The sequence below is a fragment of the Psammomys obesus genome, unplaced genomic scaffold (assembly GCF_907164565.1).
Source record: "Psammomys obesus unplaced genomic scaffold, mPsaObe1.curated_primary_1811, whole genome shotgun sequence".
Taxonomy (NCBI): domain Eukaryota; kingdom Metazoa; phylum Chordata; class Mammalia; order Rodentia; family Muridae; genus Psammomys; species Psammomys obesus.
Window position 1 is genome coordinate 39,890,518 of NW_026592118.1, and position 26,714 is coordinate 39,917,231.

The 26,714-nt window shown below is 40.3% G+C and overlaps 1 protein-coding gene across 2 annotated transcripts in view; it reads left to right on the forward strand.

Moving 5' to 3' along the window:
* Nucleotides 1-414: 414 nt before the first annotated feature.
* Foxp2 (forkhead box P2) overlaps nucleotides 415-26,714 on the forward strand; it is a 571,048-nt gene continuing 544,748 nt past the window's right edge. For both annotated transcript variants that reach the window (XM_055612683.1, XM_055612681.1), the window contains exon 1: nucleotides 415-863. The gene's annotated coding sequence lies outside the window, so the exon portion shown is untranslated. The remainder of the gene's footprint in view (nucleotides 864-26,714) is intronic.

The window sequence follows — 26,714 nt, forward strand, 5'->3', positions numbered from 1 at the left end:
GTGGGGGCGGGGAAGCGGCGCGGAACAAACAACTTCTGCCCGGAGTTGTTTACATAGCAGGTGGACCTGACGTCATCCAGGAGGCTCCGCCGCACCGCCCGGCGACACTCCGGCCCGCGGTCCATCCCCGCCCCACCCCCAGCACGCACACACACACCCCCCCCAACCCGGGAAGAAGTTGGGGAGCGGGGCCAGGGGAGTTCCGACCACTTTCAAAAAAACAACCACGCCAGCCCCCAACTACGCCGAGGGAGACCAAACAAGTGGCCCCGCAGCGCTTCAAAGTCCGCCCAGACCTCCCTTCCCCCGGCCCGCCCCTCGGCGGAGAGGCGGCTCGGCTCGGGGTGGACGGTTCGCAGCGCCAACAACACGCGCGCGCGCGGCCGGGTGCGCGCGGCCGCCGGTGCACGCACGCACACACACACACACACACACACACACACACACACGCGCGCGCGCACATACATACACGCGCCCACACTCACACACACACACATACACGCACACGCATCCGTGTTGGGGGGTGTTGGGGGGGGTGGAGAGCCGCAGCCGCGAGACAGCGCGAGCCTCCGAGAAAGCGCGAGACGCGCCGGCGCGTGCCGCTGCCCGGCCCCAGCCCGGCCCCCCGCTCCCAGCCCGGCGCCACCCGCACTTGCCCCGCCAGGCGCCCGCCCGGGGCATTGATGCCTCGGCCGGCCGCGTCCTCCCGCCGCGGCTTCCTCGGCTGCCCCCTCCCCCGGGCCTCCGCCGGGGCCGGAGCGTGGGTGTGCTCGCTCGGGGAGGGTGCTTGTGCCCGGGCGCGCTGCGGGTGCCACCTCTGCGGGACGCTGCCCCCCTCCCTCCCCCGGGGGCGCCCGCTCTAGGTAAGTTTCTTCGCCCGCGCTCGCTCCGCGCGCACCCCACCCTGGCCCGGCCGCGGCCACGCGTAGCCGCTCCGCGCCTCTCCCGTCCCGGGCGGCGGCAAAGTTTGGCCCCGGCGCCGGCCGCTCAGCGCGGTGGAGCCCTGGTGACATGTGTCAGATTCCGACGTGGGGACCTGGGGGGGGGGGCGAGGGGTGGAGGGTCGCGTTGGCGTTCGGGACCTGTCCAGTCCGGTCCTCCTCGCCACTTGTTGTTTCTGGGCTTTTGGCTTTGTGGTGGTGGCGGAGGGGGGGGGGGAAGGAGCGTGGAGAGGAACGAGATTTTCCCCGTGGCCTCCCGGGTGGTTTATTTATTCATCATCATCATCATTATTATTGTTATTATTATTATTATTATTATTATTATTATTATTATTATTTATTTGTTTTTAGTTTGGAATGGGCAGAACGTTGTCTGGTCCGGAGAGATGGAGGCTGGAGGAAAAGATGTGTCGAAACACCAGATGTGTTTGTTTACTCTTTTTAAAAAACTGTTTGTTGTCTCTCTCTCTCTCTCTTCCTTCCCACGTCCCCCAGGGAGGAGAAGCGGCAGTGAAAACATGTGGCCGTTAGAAGCGCACACTTTATTGATCGCGCTGCTGACCTTTATTTACTCAGGCGGGCAAGTGCGCGCTGCTTGGGTCTCAGTTAGGTACTTCTGCGTCCCTCTTAGAAGTACTTATCCAGGCATCCGAGAGGCGTCCAGGGGACACTCTTTTCCCGTCTGGTCAAGAAACTCCTGGCCTCTAGTGACGCCAGAGATGCCCATGCGTTTCTCGGACCACTCGTGATCGCGCCCTTCCACTGGTCTGCGAGCCAGCGCGGCCTGCTTCCCTCCAGGATCTGTCCTCGTTTTACTTTTCTTCCACTTTGGGGAGTGCTCCTTGCTCCATGCGTGGGTGTCGTCTCGTCTCGCTGCTCCTGGAGGAGGGAGCGCGGGCGAATACACCGTTGTGAGAAAGGAAGGGCTTCTCCCCTGCCTTTTAAATTTGTATTTATTTAATTTTTATCTTTATTTTTTTTAAAACCTGTGTTTCCTGGGTGGCCGAAACCCGCGCTGATAGAGGGAAGAGCCTCTCCAGCCTCCCCTCTGCGCTCACCGAGGCGCATGGTGCTGGCTGGACCTACCAGGTGGTCGCGAGCACTGCAGGCTGCAGGCGCTCCTCTCCCTACCCTCTGGCTCGAGGCACTCTGAGCCCCCTCTTACTGTGGGCCCAGACCTCTGTAGCGCTTGGAGGAAAAGTTGCCCTTCTGTCCCCCAGACCCTAAGAACTCATAGGTAAGTTTCTCAGGGCCTGGAGAGCAAAGGTTAGGAAGATGTGTGCAGGTTTCCGTTCTTTGAAAGTAAAACCATTTTGCATTTGCATTTTGCAGAGGGTTGAGTCCAGAGGCCTCGGAACTGGCCAGGACTTGGGAGGCTCCTCACAACAGGGGCTCCCCAAGGAACTAGACCCATCTGTGTATTTGTTTATCCAGCTCTTTAACCAGCAGATTTAAACCACTTAGTGGCCAGCTGCTATCTGTAAGGCTCAGATCCCTCCCCCACCTTTCTTCTCACCACATGTTGAAACCTCCTTAGTTCCTTGATCTTGAGGCTCCTTCCTAGAATGCTACTTGCTTCCAGGTGGGCAGACTCTGGCGATGTGAGGTACATTAAGTTGCCTGGGTGAGTCCTCTGAAGGGGCAGGAGGGAGGAATGAAGTACGTGAAAGGGTCTCTGGAGTGTGTGCGGTGAGACTTTGCAGTCAGGGATTCAGTAGTACTTAAATACTTACCAACCGACACATCCACCAGGATCTTGGAAGGAGAGTTACTTAGTAGCAGGTAAGCCCTGAGGGAGAAAGAAATGCCCTGGTGTCAAGTAGCAGAGCTGGACAGTTTCCAACTGGAAGTATTTGGAGAGATTTACTCTAGAAAACAAGTTTGCCTGGAAGGCACCTCTTAGCATGCTATCCTAACTCCCAACAGTTTGGCTAGGCAGCAGTGGAGAGGAGTCTGAGAGAAATGTGGGCCTGCATATGAGGTAGAAACTGAAGTGAAGAAGGGCTTTCGGATAGCTTCATCCCAAAGTTTGCAGTGTGGCATACCTCAGGAAATGTTTTAGGTCGTGAAGAGCCGTGTTTGTCTTTTCTGTCACTGTGAGTTATGGCTAAGGATATTCTCAGTGTGCTGGAATTTTTAAATGTAGTGTTGTTTGTTTAATGCTGTTAAACACAATTTACAATTTTGATTTACTTGTATCTGCATTAATAGAGTGCATATAGTTCTATGCACCAAGGTCATTAGAGCCATGATACTTTATGCGTGCGTTAGAGCTTTAGTTCTCTTTCCTCTTTCCTTCCTTCTTAGCATCTCCCCTTCCATCGGTCTATTCACTTAAATGGATCCTGTTCCATAGTTTGTTCAGCTCCATACTTCCTTAAGAAAGCCCCAGTCATACTTGTTTCCCAAAATTAAGTGCAAGGAATCTTAATTGTAATCAAGTTGCTGGCTTTTAAAGAGAAGAGAAACCTGAGGATCTCTCCCTCTGGTAAGTGGATGAGGACACAAGGTCATCTTGAAGTTCACTTTTAAGCATAAAACAGTAGAATTTATTGAGGAATAATTTTTGACAATCAGCTTAAATAAGAATGCAACAAATATATTTTGTACACAGATATTTATAATGTGGCCATTAGCATTCATTGTATATTACAAGAAATCAAATAATTAAAAGGATATTGTGCATGAATGTTATAATTATACATGATTTATCAGTCTTTCAATACTACCTTGTATTTTTGGGTATTGTCACAGAAGTTTTCTGTGAAAGGAATCTTCACTTATTTGTGAAATGGGTGTACTGAAGAATCCAACATTGGGGTTGTTTGTTTGTTTTCATTGCACTGAGGACAGTGCAGTATTTTACTTTGGAAAAAAAAAAAAAAACTTTGTACTTTCCTAAGACACTTTGAATAAGAAGGAACTCCTCATAATTGGCCCGTGAGGAAAATAAAGCGGAGAACAGGCAAACATTGATAGAGGTACATATAACTGATAACGAGAGGTTATATTCTCTTTAAGTTCAAACTCACAAAACAACTCTTTGTGCATAGCTACCAGACTTTATTTTGTGGAAGGCATATTTAAATCCATAAAAATAACCAGCTGGTTTGATTCAGATTCTTAGAGAATGTAACAGTGTAATGAACAAAGATAAATAAACTTACCAGGTTTTTTGATTGCAAGAGAAGATGGGAAGAATGCAGAATTTAAGAATTTGGGAGTTATAGTTAGCCCTGCTCAACGCTTTTGTCTCCTTCAGTGTTGACAATCTCACGTAGGACTGCCCTGTCAGTTATAATAGTGGCCGAAAGTTGCACGCAGGAAATAGATGTGTAATTTCCACCTTTCTATATGAAATTAAAGAAGGGCTCCCTACTACAAGGAAGAAAATGGCATTCAGGACTGATATCATGAGTAAGATTTCCTGACAGATTCCTTTAGTTTTAACAACAATAAATAGTAAAAATGATGGTTGAATCCATACGTGGTAACAGTCTTTTCCAGTTATCACTAATATTTTGGTACACTCAAACTATTCTATGGTCTTTGTAATAATGAATTGTTCTTGTCTCCATGGGCACCAAGTGTTCTAAGTAGTGGACCAAATGAAAGTCAGTAAGAATTTAATATCGATGCAGATATTGGAAAACGATCTCATGCAGATCCTCAGTACCACTGACAAGGTACTGAAGGCCTGAACAAATCTGAGACAGTTACTGTTTGTATTCTAAGGGGTTCTGTAAAACTTCACACAGTTGGAACTTTAAAGGAACATATTCTAACGAGCGTTGTTCACAGACAATTTAGAGCAGATTCAGACTCTCCACACTGTTGTGAGCTCTCCCTTTAAAAGAAATAAACATCTTTAGGTTCAACTATTTACGTCTTCGATATCCTTAGGCTCATGTTATGCCACATCTATAATCTTTGTTGAGGAAATAATTTAGTTTTGAATTTTTGTTGGATATCCTTAGATTTCTACATAAGGCTTATCGGGTCTTTCTTTTCCTCCTTTTGTTCTAAACTTTCAGCTTCTTTGTTTATCAGAACTTCAAAGTGGGCCCGTAACTATTTTTGTTTGTTTTATCTTCCATTTAGTTGAACATTGCTGGGAGAGATGTCTAAAAACCTGCTTAGTTCTCTTTTACAGTCTAGCATTGGCTGAATGAGAATTCATTATTGCTGTCATCTATGAATACTCATATTGTCTGGGGGTCTTCTCTCGTACCTAGTGTTGCTTGATAAAATAAATGGTTACTGCCTCTTGCACATTTCTTTGTCTTATTACCTCTGATTTATTTATATATATAACTTCTTTCCTGTGCTTCATGTCTTCATCCATCATTTACCCAATATTTTCCAGACAAAACAAACAGAAAAGTAACTAATTATGTTGAAATATAAAGCAATAGTATGACTAAGAGGCCAGAGAGATGCTGGAGAAGATTTAGAGGTGCTGTTGTAGCATCACTAATATTAAACAAACAAACAATAAACAAAAACAGCCAATCTTCTGGTGATCTGATTTCTTAGTTGTGTTTATTAAAGCTATGTTTGAAAAGCGTTATCTTTGGTAATTTAATATCTTCTCAAATATCTCCTCTGTTGGCTTTATTAATTTTAGTAAAATGTCTTATTTTGTAGTTGAACTATTCTGGAGTTTGTGTTCATGCACAGTGATATTGTCCTGGAAGCCAGCTTCTGTTTTTAGTTCTCTCAGAGGATATTGGCATAATCCCTGTCCCATTTTTGAAACCGTGTATGTATAAGTAATTTACAGCTCATGATTTACTTGTTCATTTCATTTTGAAATTTTTGAACTTTGTTTACCGACTTCTACTTGGCATGCATTTGCCAACTACAACTGGAAGTTTAAAATGATCTCAATTCATATAAATCTAAGTACCATGTTAGTTTGAAAGCATTTCCCCCATAAGCCACCTATGTTGGCCCTGGTTAACCTTTTGATTTCCATGATTTGTGAAGTATGCCTTCTTGAATTCAACTTTCTAATCAGTTCTGCCCTGCTCTCCCCCTCCTGTGACTCACAGAGGATACCACAGCATCCATTCTCTGTATATTGATAGACGTGTCACTTGGAACTGACATCTTCATCCCTTTCTGCTCTGGCAAATTATTTTCATTAGCAAGAGTGAATAAGATTTAATGTTGAAAAAGCACATCGCTGTGCAGCAAATGAATTCCCAAGGGGTTTTAAAGCTCTCAGCATTTTTAGTTTGTTAATGTTCCTCAATTTCCTTCAATTTCTGTCGTGGAGGACTTAAAATATACTTTGTGGAAGATAATGTTGAGTTAAAATTTATTTAAGTTTTTAACAGTTGCTTTCAAAGGTTTTCCTGATGTGTCTAAAAGATTTTACCATTATAATGCTTATTTTTTTTTCTTTTGAAAAACAGGTTGAGGAAATTTGAATTTCACAAGCAAAAGAACCAACTAGAAAGAACTTAAAAGTGTTTCTTTTTCTGGTATTCATTTATGCCCTTTTTCCCCATTTGATCTCAACTTTTCTGTTTACTGGATGATATTTTTTGTGAAAGCCTTTACACCATTTTAGAATTTATCCTCATGACAGCCGTTATTTTCTAACTTTTTTCTGAACCTTAACAGAAAAATGACCTTGTTTCTTAGTGTGTAATTTAGGAGGAAGGGAACAAGTGTAAGAGAAAGACACTACAGATAAAGCATAAAGTTTCTCCCTTTTTATAGTTAGGTGAATCTTACGGTATAACATTCCAGTATCTTAACATCTTACCACGTGTAGACAGTCCTCTTTTTTTTTTTATTTTATTTTTCTTTTTAGTTACATTTTGTTAACTCTGTGTCCCAGCTGTATTCCGCTCCCTCATTCCCTCCCCAACCCCACACTCCCTCCCTGGTCTCCTCCCTGCCCCTTTCCAAGTCCCCTGATAGGGGAGGACCTCCTCCCCTTTCATCTGACCCTGTTTTATCAGGTATCTTCAGGGCTGGCTGCAAAGTCCTCCTCTGTGGCCTAACAGACTGCTCCTCCCCTGGGTGGGGGGGTGTCAAACAGCCTGCCCTTGAGATCCTGTTAGACAGTCCTCTTTAAAAATCATTCGTCACTGTTATGTCATAGAGAGTTTGGATCATGTCTATATGCCTGTGTTTACTGTGTCACTTCCTTCCGCCCCAGCACTTAGAGCTTGCCTTTAGTTTAGTTAAATGTCAATTAAGTGGGTCTTCACTATCCACGTGTGAAAACTGAAGCTCTGGAAATGGTCAGATGTACCTATTGTAGCCAGTAGTTTGGGTCTCCACACATCACACTGAGTGTCCTCCCCTGGGACGGTACTCCTTTAACAGCAGGCCTCCTCAGACCACTCTTCTGTTCATCTTCCAACATTCAGGAGGCCTCTAGGAGTGAAAGACAAAGACTTCATGTAAGGTCTTGTTCGTTTTCCAATCACAGTGTACCCTGGCCTTCTAAACATTGGTCAAAACAGAATGTGCTCTTTCCCTCCTAGGTGGGATTCTCCCCACTTTCCATCTTCTAGAATGTCCTGCACTAGGGTGCCTTTGCCTACTCGCTGCTCCAATGTATTCCTACTACGGAACACACTGACCGTCCTTCATAAAATGTCCATCCTCACTGACTGCCTTCCCTTATCTTTACTGAATACCATTTTTCTCCATAGCGCTATAATCTACTGGAGTTTTAAAAGGTTCCTTCAGTATGATGTACACAGAATGATGGTATACATCCAGTGTATTGTATTGTCTATGACGAGATATATCCAATGTGCTGTGTATTCAGATGGTGATATAAATCCAGTTTGGTGTATTTTCCTCCAGTGTTGTTTTTTTCATGATGGTGTACATCCATGTGACATATATTATATAATAATGTACTTCCAGTGTGATTTATATTACATAATGATAGAAATCCAGCAAAATGCATAGTCTACACACATGGAGATTTTGCTCTGTTCTCTGCCTGTGCTATCCATCTATCCAGCCATGCATCCATCCATCCAACCAACCAACTATACATACATACATACATACATACAAATACATACATACATTCATCCATTCCTTTGAATATCTTTCCACCCTAAACAGAGCAAATTGAAGATTTATGCTTTGAAACGTCCATGTCTCCAGATTTAAAACTGCCTGTGGCTACTGGAACATAAAAAAGAGATTCATCTCTTGGTGTAGTGCCACAGAAATATTTTCTCCCAAGTACAGCGCCCCTCAGTATAACCACTGAGATCTCCCTCAGTACTGCCTCTAGGATTCTCAGTGCCTTCCATGGCTCCATCTGGTTATTCTATTTGCCGATACATGCTATCTTTGTTGGAGCCAAGAAATGTTGCATTCAAGAATTTTCTGATGATAACTTTACATATCGGAGTGAGAGTGATGCTGGGAGTTCTGAACGCAGCCTAATTGCTATCTCAGATAGTCAGACTAGCCAGCTTGGCTTACTTGCAGATGCCCGTGTTAAGTTCCTAGAGACCTGCATTTGGGTTTGACAGCTAACTGTATCTATTATTGTTGAGATTTTTTAGATGATACTTCCTCCAAAATTAAAAAAAGGATACGGGATTAGCTTTCAGCTTGCTTCCAACTAAAGCATCTTATGAAACATACGGGATCAAGTTTGAGGCTACAAAATGTGCTCTCCTCACTACCACTTAAATCTATAGGTAACAATGAAAGAAGAAAAAGGTATGTCCAAAAATAGGAACAATGCCAACAAAAATATCCCCCCTTAAAAAAAAATCCCCCTTACTTTTCTTCTATTATGTAGAAAAAGAAAACGATTTAGTTAAAATGGAAGGCTTTTATCCAAGTTTCTTTGTCTCTAAGGTATCTTTAGATCACTCTTCTTAGAAGACAGGAAATGGAGCCTCCTTCTTATTTATCCGGGATGCTGAGATAGGAGGGGGGAGTAAATGTGCAGATGACCATACTAGAATCAAGAAACATACTCAGCCACCTGACATTCTCTTCTTTGATGGTCCAAAAACTCATATCTATAAATGTTAATTTACTCACAGTTTTGCCCTGGTCTTCTGTTGAGTCATATATTTGGCTGTTGATTGTGCTAATACAGAAATAGCTGAACATGTATTTGATAATTTTGTCATTTTGAAATTAATTTGAAGTTAGAGGGGGGTGGCCATCTGGCACAGGGATAATGATGCTTTTATCTAGGCCTGAAGACCTGAGTTCGATCTCCAAGACTTAGGTGGTGGAATCCTAAAAATTGCCTTGTGACCTCCAGTTGCATTTGGTGGCATACAGCACACATACAACTCCGTGCCTGTTGGTATTTGGCAATTTGAAACAAACCTACGTACACCCCGGAAGAGACTTTATTTGGGACTTGCTTCCATAGATACCCAGTAGGCATGTTTGCTGAACATTCTCTCTATTTCCAACTGATGTGGCAGGGCCAAGCCTGTGGGGGGCACGTGACTGCAGACTACATAGGAAAACCATCGGCGGGAGCTAGGAAAGAGCAATAGAGCCAGCAACATTCTTCCGTAGTCCTTGGGCCACATTCTACCCCCAGGTCCCGCTTTCCGTGCTGATGGACTGTGACCTGTAACCCAAATGCACGTCTTCCTCTTGGGTTGCTTTTAGTCATGGTACTTAGCACAGAGAAAGAAAACAAACTAAGGCAGATGTTGGTGCCGTATAAAGCGCTGTTAGAGGGGTGGACCGGAGGAGGATTGTGGAAGCGTTAGGAACTTTGAGCTGGAAAAGTCCTTGAGTGCGAGGAGCTTAATGGCCTGTTCTGTAGTAGCTTGGAAGATAAGAATGCTAAGAGAAGTGAAGACAGTGCAGTCCTGGCTTCTGAAGTTTCAGAGGGGAGCAAGGACACTTTGGGGGCTGTTTCTGTTAAGAACTGGTAAGAATACAATTTGTGCTCCACTGTGAAAATAGATGCTGAGCCAGTGCTACAGAATCAACTTCCATTAGCAGGGAACTAACAGTAATGAGGTGAACAATTCTGGGAAGTATTTTCTCCCAATTAACACACAGTAAGTATGGTCTAGAGGGGTCCAGGGCTGTGTCCAAAGCTGGAAGCTGAGCTTGACAATATTTAAGAGTCTCCTACGTGGTACTCACGGAGGTGTCATGGATAGCAGCTGAGGCTTGGCACTTTGGAGGCCGGTAAGGGCCATTGGTGATGTGCAGCCTTGGTTGCAGTGTAGATTCCAATGTTCTTGGAGATTCAGGCACTGGGATAACCACTCAGGTCTGCAGTAAGTGTGGAGTACAGTTATCCTTAGCATAGCAGAGAAGCTGAGTGGGGTTGACAACGGAAAAGCCAGAGAACAGGAAATGCTCAGGTACTTGGGAGCCCAGTAGATCATGAGTCCTGATGTCAGATGCAAGATTTGGAGGTACACTGTTGGATTTTGTTTTGCTTAAGTGTGACGTGTTCTTCCTTTTTGGAATGAAAAAGGAGTTAATGTGTTTTGGTTTTTATAAGAGCCCACAGTTAAAAGACTTTGGAATTTTAAAGAGACATTGAACTCTCAAAGTGACCTTTTGGAAGAGTTCTTAAATACCTGAGTTTAAAAAGTTGTGCTGTGTTTATGTTATGATATTGACAGACAACTTGTACACAAACAAGAACAAAATAGTTTCGGCTTGACGTACATGTTTGTGTGTCAAAGTTAGCAAGGGATGGATTCTGCTGGTCACCTTTTGCCAACTTGACACAAACTTAGACTTGAGTGGGAAGAGAGAATCACAACTAACTGCCTCAGGCAGATTGGTCTGTGGGCATGCCTGTGATGGTAGGGGTGGAGGCTGTGGAAAGCTAGGGGGTGAGAAGTGTTGAAATGCTGCTTGCTTAATGCTCTTGCTTGCTCACTTGACTGACGTAGGGAGGCAAGTCCACTGCAGATGGCGTCCTCTCTTGGCAGATGGCCTAGGATGTGTGGAAAATGCAGCTGGGGAAGCAGGGGAGGATCAGCTCAATACCCAAGCATTCTTCCATGCTCTGTGCTTCTAGTCCCTCCAGGATGGAACAGACCCTGTGAGCCATGTCTGTCCCTCCCATTCCCCTAATGTTGGTTAGTGCTTTTGTCAACTTGACCTAAATTAAAGTCTTCTAAGAAGTAAGCTAAATTGAGAGAATGCCGTAAGGTTGGCCTCTAGGTAAGGCTGGGAGAACTCCAGAAGAACTGCCTTTCTCCCTGGCTCACGGAGAACAGGGAGCTCCGCAGCTTACTATATCACAAGTTTTGTCCCAAGTTTCTTGAGATATTTTTTTCTTCCTTGCTTGAGTATTGCCAAATGTTTTTTGAGCACGACAACCATTGTTTGCTTACTGTTTTTCATCTTCAAACAGCTCTGTGATGGATATAGTCATCTCAAAATCCCATACTTCAGGGTCGTTCTTTGTCACAGTCAGACCAGTAGACAGTCAACAACCCAGGAGAAGTGCTTCTCAGGAGAGTGAGGATAAATCTGTTAGTCTTTAGAAAGTGCGTAAACCTGCAGCCATTCGGATTCCTAAGATTTCTCCTTGTCACAGAGTGTGTATATTTCTGTCACTAAAAATAAAATTATTTGAGAGTCTGACATCACTTTCCAAATAAAATTGTGATAAAATTTACCTTTCTTGGTTAGTTTATAACATTGCATTATTTCTGTGAAAGTATGCCTTCTGAATCCAGCAATGAAGCATGATGGGTGATTGCTACCAAGCCTAATGATCTCAGTTTGATCCGCAGGTTCTATATGGTGAAAGTAGAGAAACAGATTGGGTGCAGGCTGGAGAGAGAGCTCTGTGGTGAGGAGTGCTGGCTGCCTTCCAGAGGACTTAAGTTTGATGCCAAGCATACCAGTGGTGGCTCAAAACTCTGTAACTCCAGGCCCAGGAGAGCCTCAGCAGAAACCAGGCATGCATATGGTTCACATACATACATGCAGCAAGACACACGTGCAATGAAATAAACACATTTAAACATAAAAAGAAGATAGGAAGGAATGCATTTCTGCAAGTTGTCCTCTGTTCTCCGTACACGTGCCACAGAGGGTGCTTGCATGGGTACACTCGCAGTGAATAAATCAGTGCAGCAAAATTGGCAATGCCTTCCGTCTTCACCCAGCTGTAATGTTTAATAATATCAAGCTCTTCTAGCGCTACGTGTGTGTTTCTCAGACTATGCTACAAGCAGGTAAAAGGCAACTTACTCTTTCAGTTCTAAGTGGCATTAGACATCACATGTTTTTCTTTAATATCTAGTTGTGTTCTGAAAATCTTCGTTAGCAGCTAAGTACATGTTTAGTCAGATTATATTAGAAAGCATAGTCACGATAAGTTTTGTTTTTATTTTGGAAATATTGTGCATTACTATGGGTATGTTTTTCTTTTTAAATTTAAATTTTAGGTATATGTGTGTTTTTGCATCTCCCGTGCACCTGTTGCTGGCAAAGCCCAGAAGAGTGTGTCGAATCCTCCTGAACTGGAGTTACAGGCGCTTGTGAGTCTCCATGTGGGTGCTAGGAACTGAACCAGGGGCCTCTGGAAGAGGAGCCAGTGCTGTTCTCTGCTGAGCCATATCTCCAAGCTCCTTCCATGAGCATAATATTGAGTATATACATCAAAAATATGACAGCAAAAATACAAAACTCATGAATAATGAAATTAATGTTAGTTTGTTATCCCACAAATTCTTACAGGAAGTATTTAAAACTTGAATGTAAACGAATTATTCTACGTTTACGTGTTACAAGTCATGAAATAGTGCAAACGTCCTTGATGACTTACGAGAAGAAAATCTGTTACACATTTGAAATTTCACTGTTAAGGCAAATATTTGCTTCCATATTTCAAAGCCTCATGCTTTTCCCAGGAAATAATCACTTTTTAATATGTTTTGTTAATTATAATTCATGTTAAAATATTAATCTTTCATACTGTCTCAAGCTCCTTATTTTCTTTTGTCTTAGTAAAAGTTGTTTTTATTTATTTATATGTGGCAAACTTCATTCCGTTTTCAGAGGGATTCTTTACATTTTGATGGGTACAGAGCTGTCCCATTTTGCTACCACAGATGGACTGCAGAATAGCTTCTCTACCATCACCCCATCTCTTCCACGTGCCCTTTCGTAGTCCATCCTAATTCCTAGTCCTGCTCACCCCTGCTCCGTTTTCAATGACTGTGAGCTTTTCTTTTCTAGCAGGGCATGCAGCCTTTGGAATCGTGTCTTTTTGCTTACCAAAGCGTGTCTGAAGTTCAGCTGTGTGGTTATGCTATTCTTACCATTGCCAGAATCTTCTTGCTTTGTTCTTTTATCATTGTTTAGAGTTTTGAATTCTTTCTAGTTTAACAAACAATATAATTAACCTTGGGATTTTATGAAGTTCCCAGCCCTACTTCTACCACTAGTCTCTCCCTCTTGCTCTCATTTTAAAAAATCTCCTTGTTTCCATGGGTGTTTATTTTTTTATACCTTTAAAGCCCTTGGTATTTTTGTTTGATTGAAATAGTTGAGATCTACACATGTAATTATTTCTTGCAAAAGACAGAGGCATATTATCAATTATTTAATAATAGTCGTTTATTCATCTCTCACGCAGTGGGTATATTTTATTTCCATGATGTATACACTCATGGAAATATTAGTAATAAGAATACAAAAATCCTAGAGTAAAAAGGGATCTTTTTCCAGTTTTTTATATTTATTATTTAATACAATGTATTCACTTTGTATCCTGGCTGTGTCCCCTCCCTCATCTCCTCCCAGTCCCACCTTCCCTTCTTCTCCCCCTATGTCACTCCCCTAGTCCACTGATAGGTGAGGTCCTCCTCCCCTTCTATCTGACCCTAGCCTATCAGGTCAAAAGGGATCTTTGAAATAATATAATTAAATTAATTCTTTAATCTCCATTCCAAGTTTAATAGAAATGTAGCTTGGAGATTGCTATCTGAAAGCGTCTCTCAGATTGTCTAGGGCGGCAATATATATACAAGAAGAGAATGCCTAGAGAAGCTTTTAAAAACAAACTGTGAGTTTGAAGGGGCTAAGTTAAAATGGAAAAGGACCAAGAGAGCCAAGATAGGAATGGACAGGGACAGCATGGGGATGGGCCAGTTGTGTTTGCTTCTGTGGAAATTACCTTATGTAGGTTCGCAGACTGGCTTTCAAGCACTTCTATAATAATAATAATAATAATAATAATAATAATAATAATAATAATAATAATAAAAGCACTGTCTTAATGTCCAACTGTCCCTGATAGTCTAGCTCCTGTAAAGTTCTTCCTTATCTTGGTTGGAGTCAATCAATAAACCTTCACTTTATGTTTGCGCCTTTTATTTATACAGTGTATTTCATACATCAACCTTTTGCATATCTGGAGTTATTTTTTACAATAATACAATAATATTTTTCTTTCTTTCTTGGACCAAAGAAATCAATTTCTCAAAGTATACTCTATGCACCAAAAAAGGCCATATTTTAAAAAATTGTATTTACTGAAGTTTTCTGTTAACATGTATTCGGGGTGAACAGCACACAGTAGGTATGCCCTGACCAACATCTGTTAGCAAACTTGTTTTTTTGTTAACATTCCTGTCATTTATTTCATATAAAATTTAGTTAGTATAGAATGTGAAGCGTTTGTTTTATATATGATTTGTACCTTGGTAGAAATTGTAACCCTTTAACCCATTTTTACATGCTATAAAGTGTTTAGAGAAATTCTGATTCTTTTTTCTGTCAGCAATTGTGCTATCAATAACCTATATTAATTTATTATATATATTTTTTGTTCAAATAATTTTTAAAACGTCAGTGAGAAAGTGTCTAAGAATAAAACCTGTGGCTTGGACTAATGTTGCACACTTGGAGAGTGTCTTCACAGAGAAAACAGCTCCAATTTGTGAAAGATGAGCTTTCCCGTCTGTTGATAAGGGAGCCTGTCCCTTGCTCCAGGAGGCACCTCCTCTGTATTCTGAGACTCTTGTTTAAATAGCCATGAGCAGTTATGACAGATTGAAAGAGGCAAGAGTTTCTGCGTGCAAAATACCTAGAAATAGGAGCGATCTATGGAAAGTAACCATTTCTCCCAGTTGATGAGCAGAATTTCAAAGTTAAACAAATAGTAAATGGCTTAAGTCCAAGTTAGCCATGACAGACTTTCACCATATTTTCACGGTTCAGAGGCAGCCAAGGCATTTCTCTGATCCCCTTACCTGGTAACATTGATGGTAACAGAAGCAAGTTTGGGCCTAGCTTGCTTTTAACAAATGCCAGATTGATTGATTATTTATTTATTTATTTATTTATTTATTTATGAACTCCTAAAATCATGTTTAATAACCTGTTCTACATTTCTGTTAAGGATAGTGTTGAGATCACTGAATTTTATTTTCTATGATCTTTTAATCTCTAAATAAATAGATAGAAAAATAGCTAGATAAAAATCTACTTCACCCCGAATGTGCTTGTCTGTTCTTCTGTTTGTGATTACCAAGATTACTGAGATCCTTAACCGTGATTTTGTGATAACCCTAATAGGCTTTCTAACAGTGTATTGAAACTTTGATCCTTTGGTTCTATACACTTGCATTTAAAGTGACATTTCCTAGTTTTGACCTTTGATTTTCATATTTATTATAGCTAAGTATTCCATCCCATATTTTTTTTCTAGTTTAAAAGGTTAAAACTATCCAGGATTCAAGAGGTTTCTTTTCTGTTATCTGATGATAATTGACATTGTCACCAAATAGAAGGCTTAGCTCGTTCTTAATATTTTTCCCACACCTAAGTGGTGTGGGAAATGAAATGCCCTTAGAAAAGCTTTTGTGGTCTCCTCCAGTCCACTCAGACACGTATTACAACACGGAGCCCTGTTTCTACACTACTGTCGCTTCTGAGTCTAATTCTTCTTTATGTATTTTCCAATTTATTTCTTCACTGTTTTTTTTTTTTTTTAGTGCTAAAGGATCATAACTTTACTTTTAATAATGCATAATTTTACCAAATGAAATATCAAGGCTCTTCTTGATTTTAATGTTTTATACCAAGTTATTATGTAGCAGGGGTCAGCACAAAATCTTCGTAAGGGGCTACATGGTAAGTGATACAGACAATATAAATACGCTATCTGTTGAAACTATTTATTGTACTAATTTTAAGTAGATATGAATGATATTGAAATGTATGAATGTAGTTGTGTTCCTGTAAGCTTCATTTATGGACATCTTAATTTTAATGTTAGATCAAATTGATATTTCATAAAAAAATGGAAGTTCCTTATTTTTCTTATTTAACTCTGTAAACCCCATTCTTACCTTACAGACTCTTTCAAATCATGAAGTGATCAGGCTTAACACATGGACTATATTCTACTACAGATATGCAAGTATAGTTGTATAGTTGTGCAGTAGATACATCTGTAAACAACTATTTTATGAAATTCCATCATAAGCTCTTTCATAAAATAGTTATTTCTTTTTCAGTGCAGTTAAGTCTTAAGTAAGTGGTTTTTACATATTCTTTAGGGAGGAGTCAGTATTTTTAGATGACCAGTTTTAGGAAATACACACACACACACACACACACACACACACACATATGTATATATAACATATATTTTGAAAATACAGTATAACGTGTTGATCTGTTAGAGGTTTAGATACTGGATCAAGAGGAACGTAATACCAACCTGCCAGTGGTTGTGGCATAACAAATGTCACGAGCATCCTGAGGTCGGTAGGAATGTTGGGAAGCATCCCAGCATGGCCCAGAAATGCTCACATACTCATTTGTAAGGCAGAACTTAGGTAGGCTGTGGATACAAGAACCATGAGCTTGATGAAGCATGTGGTTGGACTGAGACGTTTGAAAGCTGGTTTCACTAGGATGGTCACTTGGTTACATGTGTAGATTTGCCTGTAGGTAAAAAGGATTTCCACCCATGTTTGCACACTGGCTCATTACCTAGGCTCTATCCTGGCATTTTTTTTTTTATGTATTATGCTTTGGTGTGTGTTTGGAGGCCATTCATTTAGGCTGGAGGTGACATGGGGCTGTCAAGATAATAAGGATCAGAATTCTTTTTTCCTTTATAGTGCTTGTTCTACAGCGTTTAGCGAAGTACTAAATAATGGAATCCTTCCTCTTTTCTTCCTCTGCCTCTCTTCTTCCTCAGCCTTAACTTTTCCACCCACAGCATTCCACACACCTCTCACTTCATCAAGGAGTCCTAACCTAGAATTAATATCTTATATTCTTCTATGAAAACAATTAAATTAAACATTATTTATTAAATCTTAAATGTACATGTATGTGTGTATATATATATATGCAATCATATATTTATTATTGAACATCTTAAATAAATAAGTTGTGACTTTTGGCTACCAACTAACTGCTTATTCACTTTGACTGCCCTACCCTTTGAACTTATTTTGAAATTTTTTGCCCTAAGTCCTCTTATGTGAGAACTACATTATTTGTAATATTCATGTAATAGTGCAATTCCTTAGGCCAACATATATGAAGTTTGTATGTTTTTAATATTAAATTTTGATTCATTGGCATAGGTGGTTGTCATTGTGTAGAATGAATTGGTTGAGAAAGGGTTTCTCTGTGTAGCCCTGGCTATCCAGAAATTCACTTTCTAGACCAGGCTAGCCTTGAACTCAGAGATTATCTGCCAATGCCTCCCAACTGTGGGATCAAAGGAGTGCACTGTTGCCACCACCACCTGGCTTGAAATTACTTTTTAAGAGATAGTATACATGACATTTTATCCAAGTTTTAGTCAGGATGGGCTTTCAGAGGAGAAGAAATTTTAGAGAAAGCAGTTACAGAAAAAAAAAATCAGGCTAATCATTTTTAGAGTAAAGAAAACAGGAAATGAAATATTTATGAGTCAGGGCTTGGCTGTATGAGAAAATACAGACAAACCTGTGGTTTCATTACATTACTTACAGTATTTGTGTGACCTAAAAAGCCCAAAGCGCAAAGGACCTAATGCAGTCAGGTATGAGGGAAGGCTGCTGAGAGATCCATGGCTAATTAATTATGAGGCTCTTCCTGAGTCTCTTTCTTTTCTTTTTCTTTTTGGTTTTTAAAAATGTTACTAGCGGTTAAGGAAATACAACTGCTTGATGGAGAAGGTGCTTCAGACTTAAAGACTGAATTGAAAACTATTGATTCATACATTTTGTATGTAGCTCTTATTCTACAAGTACCTACACTGCTCCTTTCTCTTTTGGCATCACATTTTCTAACAAGAGCATATAGTCACATTAAGTAGTTCTTAATTAATCTGAATAATTATATAGTAGCAAATTAATAGTACTATATATTAAAACTACAAATTTATATACCTAGTATTGTATATTAATGTATGTTAATATGTAGTGGCAAAAGTTAAATTTAATATGTCTTCTCCTATAACCATTGTACCCTGAGGTAAAACGCTTGTCTTGGCTAGTTTTGTGTCAGCTTGACACAAGCCAAAGTCATCTGAGAGGAAGAATCACAATTAAGAAAATGCTTTCTTTTAAATCTATATAATATAGGATAAACATACTCAAATCTGTAAACCTGAAGAAGCAAAACAAGAAGGAGGACTCTGGGTAAGATGATCAGTCCTCCCTCAGAAAGACAAACGGGATGGACATTGGAAGAAGGAGAAAACAGGAGACTACCGCAGAGGGCCTCTACCTAGAAGTGTATCAAAGCAGATGCTGAGACTCATAACCAAACTTTTGGCAGAGTGCAGGGAATCTTATGAAAGAAGGGAGAGTTAGTAAGACCTGGAGAGGACAGGAGCTCCCCAAGGAGAGTAACAGAACCACAATATCTGGGCACAGAGGTCTTTTTTGAGACTGATACTCCAACCAAGGAACATATATGGATATAACCTAGAACCCCTGCACAGATGGAGCCCATGGCATCTCATCTCCAAGTGGGTACCCTAGTAAGGGGAACAGGGACTGTCTCTGACATGAACTAAGTGCCTGGCTCTTTGACCACACCCCCTGAGGGGGGAGCAGCCTTGCCAGGCCAAAGAGGAGGACAATGGAGCCAGTCCTGATGAGACCTGATGTCTAGAGTCAAATGGAAGGGGAGGGGGACCTCCCCATCAGTGTTCTTGGAGAGGGGCATGGGAGGAGGTGAGGAAGGGATGGTGAGGTGAGGCAGGGAATGAAGGAGGGGGCTGCAGCTGGGATACAAAGTGAATAAAATGTAATTAATGTAAAAAAATAAAAATTTAATTAAAAATTTATTTATTTAATCACTTTATACCCTAATCCCTCCACTCCTCCCAGCTCCGCCGCCATCATGTCCCTCCCCCTCATTTCCCTCTCTCTTCTCAGAGAAGGAGACCCCCAGTGGGTACCAATCCACCCTTATCTCCAGTCATGGCAGGACTAAGCACATCCTTTCCTGCTGGGGAGTGACAAGGCAGCCCAGCCCTATAGTGACAGATTCAGAGACAGCACCAACTCCTATTGTTAGGGGACCCACATGATGACCTAGCCATACCTTTGCTACATATGTGCAGAGGGGGTCTAGGGTAAGTCCGTGCCAGCTTTTTGGTTGGTGGTTCAGTGTCTGTGAGCGCCCCTGGTCCCAGGTTAGATGGCTCTGCAGGTCTTTTTGTGGGCACCTCAGGCGCCTTCTATCCTTCCACTGGCTCTTTCACAGCAAAACGTAGGCTAAGCCCGTTGTTTGGCTTTCGGTCTCTGCATCTGTCTCCATCAACTGCTGGATGAAGCCTCTCAGAAGACAATTGTGCAAGACTCCTGTCTGCAAGCATAGCAGTGCGTAATTGTGACAGGGTCGGCCCTCTCCCATGGGGGGGGGGGTCTCAAGCTGGGCTCATCACTGGTTTGACATTCCCTCAATCTCTGCTCCATCTGTACCTTTACACGTCTTGTAGACAAGACACATTTTGGTCCAAGGTTTTATGTGTGGGCTCCACTGGGAGCCCCATCGAGCTACAGGAAGTGGCGACTTTATGCTCCTTAACACGCCAGTTGCTTAGCGTCTCGGCTAGGGTCACCCCCGTAGACTCTTATGAGCCTCTGGCTTCCTTCCCTGTTTCTGAGTTCCAGTCCTGGCTTCCTGTGATGTAGAGGTGTAAGCCAAATAAACCCTTTCCTCCCATGTTTTCTTGGGGGAAGGAGAGGAGGGTGGGGACTAATGCAGAGAACATGGAGAAGTGCTGCTTACTGGATTATTCCTCACCTGTCTTTTGGTCATGGTGTTTCATCACAGCAATAGAAACCTGAACTAAAGCAATATTTAAGTAAATTATAGCAAACGAAGCTAAATATACCATTACTTGCAGGGATCAGTCATCTTGTTGCTAGGATATAAAAACACTTATTCAACAAAAAGTTCTAATACAGTTGAACAGGATGCGTTTCTAAAATTTCAAACATGATGCTATTGAGGAACAGTCTTGGCTACAATTTAAGTAAGTCAATTTCACTGTGATATTTTTGCCGTTCACAAGAATAATTTGGGAGAAACTGTTACAAGGCTGATTCCCAACTCTGATCTGGATTTTTGGTTTGGTGTTCCTGTTCCTTAATTGAATGTAACAGAAACATGCAAGTTCATGTATAGAAAACAAGTTACATAAAGAGACATTATTAGAGTTCCTTAAGTAGGACAGAGTTGGAGAAGGGAGCTGAGAGAGACTGCGACAAAGATCGTTATTCTGTCAGTGAGCTTAAAGGTGGAACATTTCCCTTTGCGCTAGTTTCTGTGCAATATTCCCCCAGAACAGAAGTCAATTATTTTTTTAAGTTGTTATGTCCATGCCCCTTATTGTATGTATTATCATAGTGCTTGATTTATAGCCATATAAAAATATAATAAACATTTTGTTTTTTTTTCTGAGAATTTAAGTATTTTGAATAAAATATATTTGAAGTTTATGAAGCTGTCTCAAATTTGTTTGTTTGCTGTTTAGAATTAGGAATTCATTTCCCCTCACCCTCCTCGCCCCCACACACACTGGGGAGAACTGTTCTAAATATAGTTAACTTGTGATTCAAAATTGACAGAAAAATTGTTTCAATACTAGTGCTTAAATTCAATTTACTTCCTTGAATTTTCAATGCAAGAGCTACAGTTGTGTAAGCCATCACTTTCAGAACACTGTTGGTGTCAAGTCCAGCAAATCAAAACAAAGGCTACTAAAATAAAAGTAAGTCTGTTAACCTCTTCATTGCTGAATTCAGATACACACTTTTAGCTCCGAGATGATCTGTGAGCACTTGACTAGAACTATTAACTGTTCATGTTGGTAAACATTTTGCAGATGAAACGGTTCTTATATTTCTACTTGGACTGTGGTATTAATGCTGTAAGAAAATTAAGGATGGTTTATCATATGCCCTTTATTTCCCCCACCAGAACTTAGAATTATGTCTTTCCCTAGTTGGTGTTGTTTCTTCTGGATATTCCACACTGCTCCTCATGAACTGGGCATCTGAGTTTTCAGAATGGCTTCTGGATGGTGTCTGCCTGGATATCTTCTCTTGCTTCCCTTGCCTTCGCAGCGTACTGGAAGCCTTGCTGGGTTATTTGTTAATAGAGGTATATACCTGACAGTGCCAAGAGCTTGGATCAGACAGATGGGGAGTAAAATCCTAGGGTTGGCCATATCCTGATCATGTTACTATGGACATAGTATTTAATTTCTGAACCTAAAATGTAAATCTTTAAGATCTATGAAGTATATTTGAAAAAACATACTGTAGAACTTCCTTTAAATTAAAAATTAGTGTGTGTCATGAGCCTACACAGTAGCTAACCTAAGTCAGTTGCCACTATGCATTTAAATTCCCCTTTCAGCCTCCCCACCTTTCCTGTAAGATTGTTTTGATTTCCTATTTTTAAAAATAAATTTTCTTTTGTTTTATGTGCTTTTCATCTTATAAGCTTGAGTGCTGGGCTTATGAGGCAATTCTTTAGGTTAAAGAGGTTTCCTCATGACCCTGGGAGTGATAAGCAACTGGCAGCAAGAGAAACTCAGTTACCAGAAGCAGAGATATCATGTTTCTTGCCTTTTGCCCCATTTTGGGCAGATGGTTCACTTATAAACAGCTAATCCAGAAATATTCTTGGGAGGAAAATATGATTTCATGGATATGTTCAGAAGTCAAATATTATCTCTTCCTGAACTAATATATTCTTAGAAGCATAAAACTTAAAAATTATTTTTGTGTTTTGTTTGTGGTATTTGCAAGTGATGTTGCAATCGTTTATTCATGAAGTTCTCTGAAGCTATTAGATGTGGCAAAAGTAGATTTATTTTGATTTAAAATTATCTCATTTTTTCCCTGCATTTTCGTTTAAGCATCTATCAAAAGCCTCTAACCTCAATTTGCTTTTAAATACAATGATTTTAGACTAATCAATTAATCATTACAAAATGAAGTATTTTGGGAGAAATATTTTCTGTAACATTATTAAATAATAAATTAAAAAGCCTCTTCTTTTGGGTATTGTTTTGACTGCTGTCAGTATTTTTCCTGCATTCCGTTAGTGGGTTTGGATAGCATTATTTCATGCCACTTATCTCTACCCTAATTTGCGTTGTTGTAAGTTCTGTTCTAATCTGAAAACTTCCTAGGCTTGTAGCTCAGGTGGAAATTGTGTCACTAGGCTTTATATTAGGGAAGCCGGTTCTTTTGGGGATTTGAAATGAAGTACATTTTTTCCCTTTAATAAATTAGATAGGCTGCTTTAACTGAAATCAGAATCCTGGATCATTCTATCTTGTGATGTGAACTCAAGGTTCTGGACAATGTCCTGTGTGTCCTGTTGACTGACATGTCACGTGCTGGAATTAGGGATGTAGGACTGAAAACATGAGGCCTTCCCCTATTGATTTCAAGCAGTAAGGAAAGATTTAGGAAGAACACAAAAACAAAACAAACAAATAAACAAGCAAAACCTTCATGCTCATGTGTTTTTCTTGCAATCTACTACCAAGAAAATGCACGGATGATATAGTCAAAGGAGGATGATTCCTTTTCCCCTTTCTCTGGAAATAATTATTTGCTGAGGAGATATTCAGTGGGGGAAAGGTTTGGCAAGCCGTACGTATTCTTTAGCTCACTGGAGTTGTGAGCATATGTTAGTGATCCTACAATGAGAAGCACAAGCTTAGAAGAGGTTGCTGTGTGGGGGTACTGGCTATTCTTGCACCGTATTTGTAGAACTGGAAGGTCTTCTTGACTGGGAACAATTGAGTTTATGTCAATACAAACATTTTGCAAATATATTCGAGATCTAGTCCAGTCTTACAAATACTTGTTCATAAAAGGTAGGAACTTGGGGTTCCATTTCACTTACTTAAATTTAATAGATGGTAATGATGGTGTTAATTAACTTAAATGAATTTAGCAACTAGTGAGAGGTGAGAATACACTGCTTAGACACAGTCTAGGTCCACCATACCTATTAAGAATAATAGTAGCTTTTCTTCCCTGCTTAAAAAAAAAAGTGCCACTGCTTTTACTTGACTAAAATACTGTGTAAGATGGTGGCTGGATGTCCAGTCAAAGCCTGGTGATACTTCAGTTTTGTTGTTAACTTCTGGGATAGTTACGTTAGAATTGTTTGACTTGATATCTTCAAGTTTCTCAGTCACAGTTTTGACACAAACCTATTCTTCATAGCAGTGCCTCCTGTCTGAGGACATACAGCTGTGTCCACTCCTCTCTTCCAGGCTCCTCTCCTTTAAAAGCGACTACTTACGTTTTTTTTTTTTTTTTTTTTTTTTTTTTACTATCTCAGTTGTTTGCAGTTGTTAAAATTTTTACCCTTTGCCAAGATATTCCGGCTTGAATTATGTATGTATTTAGCTTAATATTCAACTTAAATATCATTCTTGCACCTATTTGATGTAATTATTCTTAAAAGATGAGTAAATATATATTAAAATGTACATTATCTAAGAGTATAAATGTAAGACATGGAATATGCCTGAAGCAACATTTTTGCGATGAAATAAACTTTGCAACATTAATAATAATGTCTGATACTTCGCAAGTTTGATGACATACAGTTAACTATTGGGGTGTGTTTAGTGTTTTGCTAGTGAATTATAATTTGGTGGCTATAACAATGGTATTGATAAACTAATGTCTAGATCCATAAAAGCCTATATTAGTTTAGAGTATTTCATCAGTTGCCTGCTTTATTTTGCTAAATCTAGGTTACACCGAATGATGAACTATACTTAAAATTTTGTCTGCTGTCTGTCCCAATTTTAAAAGAAAAATAGAACTTTATACTTAACATGTGGAGCCTGAACAAAACTATAGTCAAATAATGTACAAGAGAACGCCTAAACTTTTGATTTACTTGAGTGTGTGTGTGTGTGTGTGTGTGTGTGTGTGTGAGAGAGAGAGAGAGAGAGAGAGAATAAACACTTTGAATTCTTTATTTTCACTGTTAGCTGTCCCTCAGTGGGAGAGATAACCAATGAGCCAATGAGATGACAATTTTATTTTTGCCATGTAATTTGTTTGCTTCAATAAAAGCAGGGCATTGAAAATAACTTAGTGAATGTTTTGTTATGTAACGATATTTGTTGAACTGATTTTATTTTAAACACTTAAGAGATCTGTATGTCCCTATTCTTTTTGTTACAAAGTATATGTTGAATTCCTCTGTGTGTCTGATGTCTTTCAGTCTGAGCAGTCTTCACAATCTGTTCTAATACTGTAAATCACAAATAGCAGTTCACTTTTCTCGATGGTCACTAAATCAGAATACTACACAATGAAATGCAAAAAGGAACTTTCAGGTTCATGTTTCTACAAAATTTTTTTAAAAAATTGAAGAGACTTTTTATTTATAAAAGAAAGCAAATAGGTGAATCATCTAAGGTTTTTATGTTTAGGGAATTCTGATTTATCACCATCTAATTTGAAATGCGTGTGATTGTATATGCTGACTTATAATGCTAAATGTTGCAGCCAGCTTCATTCCAACTGTATTTTCTTTTTTTCTTATACCTCATTTTGCTCTGTCATTTAAAAGTATTACCCTAAAATAATGTGCATGTTTTGTCACTAAATGATCAGAAGGCTTTCAGACCTCTTATACTCTTAATTTTATTCGAATGCAAACCTCATATTTGAAGATGGAGTTCTTTTATTTTCACGAGATCTTTAAGAATTTAGGATTTGAGCATGTGTGGTGGCATATGGTGCATTTGCTGTCCTATTTTGTATACCAGCCCATTAAGAAGAGAAAGTGAAGTAAGTAACCTAAAAATAGCTCTGCTGTTGGCCTAATTTAACAACAACATAAAAAAAAAAGTCCTCTGTGCATAAGTAAAGTTCCACATTTGCCTCCCCTGCTGGAAAGTCTCTGAAGCATTTTGCTACCTCGGCTCAGAATGACACCTCATTTGGCATCCTTGCAGTCAGAAGGCCTGTTTGGACTTCAGTTTTCTTTTAATGGTAGTCTGTGCTAGTCCTAATCAATGTGACTTCCTCACTTCCTCAGTCCAGAGAAGCCCACCTAACTGAGCATTGAACATAGGCACATACCTGTATCTTTTTTTTTTTTTTTTACGTATCTGTATCGTACAGGTATTTACTTTCTCAAAAATCAACTTTATATGAGATTTAAACAAATGACACAAAAAACTATACTAACACCAACCACAAAAGGCATAGCCACAACTTCAAAGGCTCTAGATTATTGTTATTTTGCCTGTTAAATTCATCATGCAGTCGTCAAGGTGCACCACAAAAAAATGCAACAGTCTGTAAGGAGAAATGACGTCGAAGTATTTCTTCAGCCTTCTTCTTTCTCGAGCAATCCTTAACCACTGACTTACAGACCGTTGATGTCTGCACGCTTGCTGGCATTGTGTCTCCTGCTCCTCAGAGGACTGGGCGTACAAACCAGAAGAAAGCTATTCTCTAAGTTTCAGGCTTTGGACATTTTGGACATTTTGTATGATAATCCATTCAATATTGATTACAGATCCAAAGTGTCTCCAGAGCCTGACTGAGGGACATTAATAGTGAATGATGCATTTCTTCCTGGTGGGGGGACTGCTTGCCCTCATGTGTTTAGAGGCCTTTGCACTTACATTCAAAGGAATTTTTATTCCTTCCATAAGAGCTTTAAGAATTTAGTAGTGAGCATTTGCTGTGGCATATGGTGCATTTTAAATTTTAAAATACTTTTGAATCCTACATAAGCATTCATTCACTGATATGTTGACTAGTATGATCTTAGAACACTTACAAAAATACTTCAGACTCTCTAAAAGATAAGGTATGGAGCAAAACAGGAAAGAAATTTTTGTTAAGGAATACTATGACCCAGGAATTAGAAGGGGTTTTGGATGTAAGCAACGGCCCTAGAAAGGAGCTACCATGGCAGGCTGCTCTGCTAATGGCTGGCAATGAGCCCCTCTTATCCAGATCTTACTGAAGTCTCTGTCCACAGTGACTTGGGTTTACGAATTGACTTGCTTTGGCCAATGGCTGTGAGTGAATATGATACAAGTAGGGGAACATTAAGGGCTTGTACATTGGATTTTCCCCCATTGGAATGCTATTTTGTCCATGTGAAGAAGCTTAGTATAGTCTCCTTGAAGCAGAAATACAACAGTGGAGAGCACTGTCCAGAGCACACTTTAAAGGTGAATTCATGTGTAGATGCCAGATGAGTGCAAACTTCTAAGAAATCTCACACACACACACACACACACACACACACACACACACACACACACAC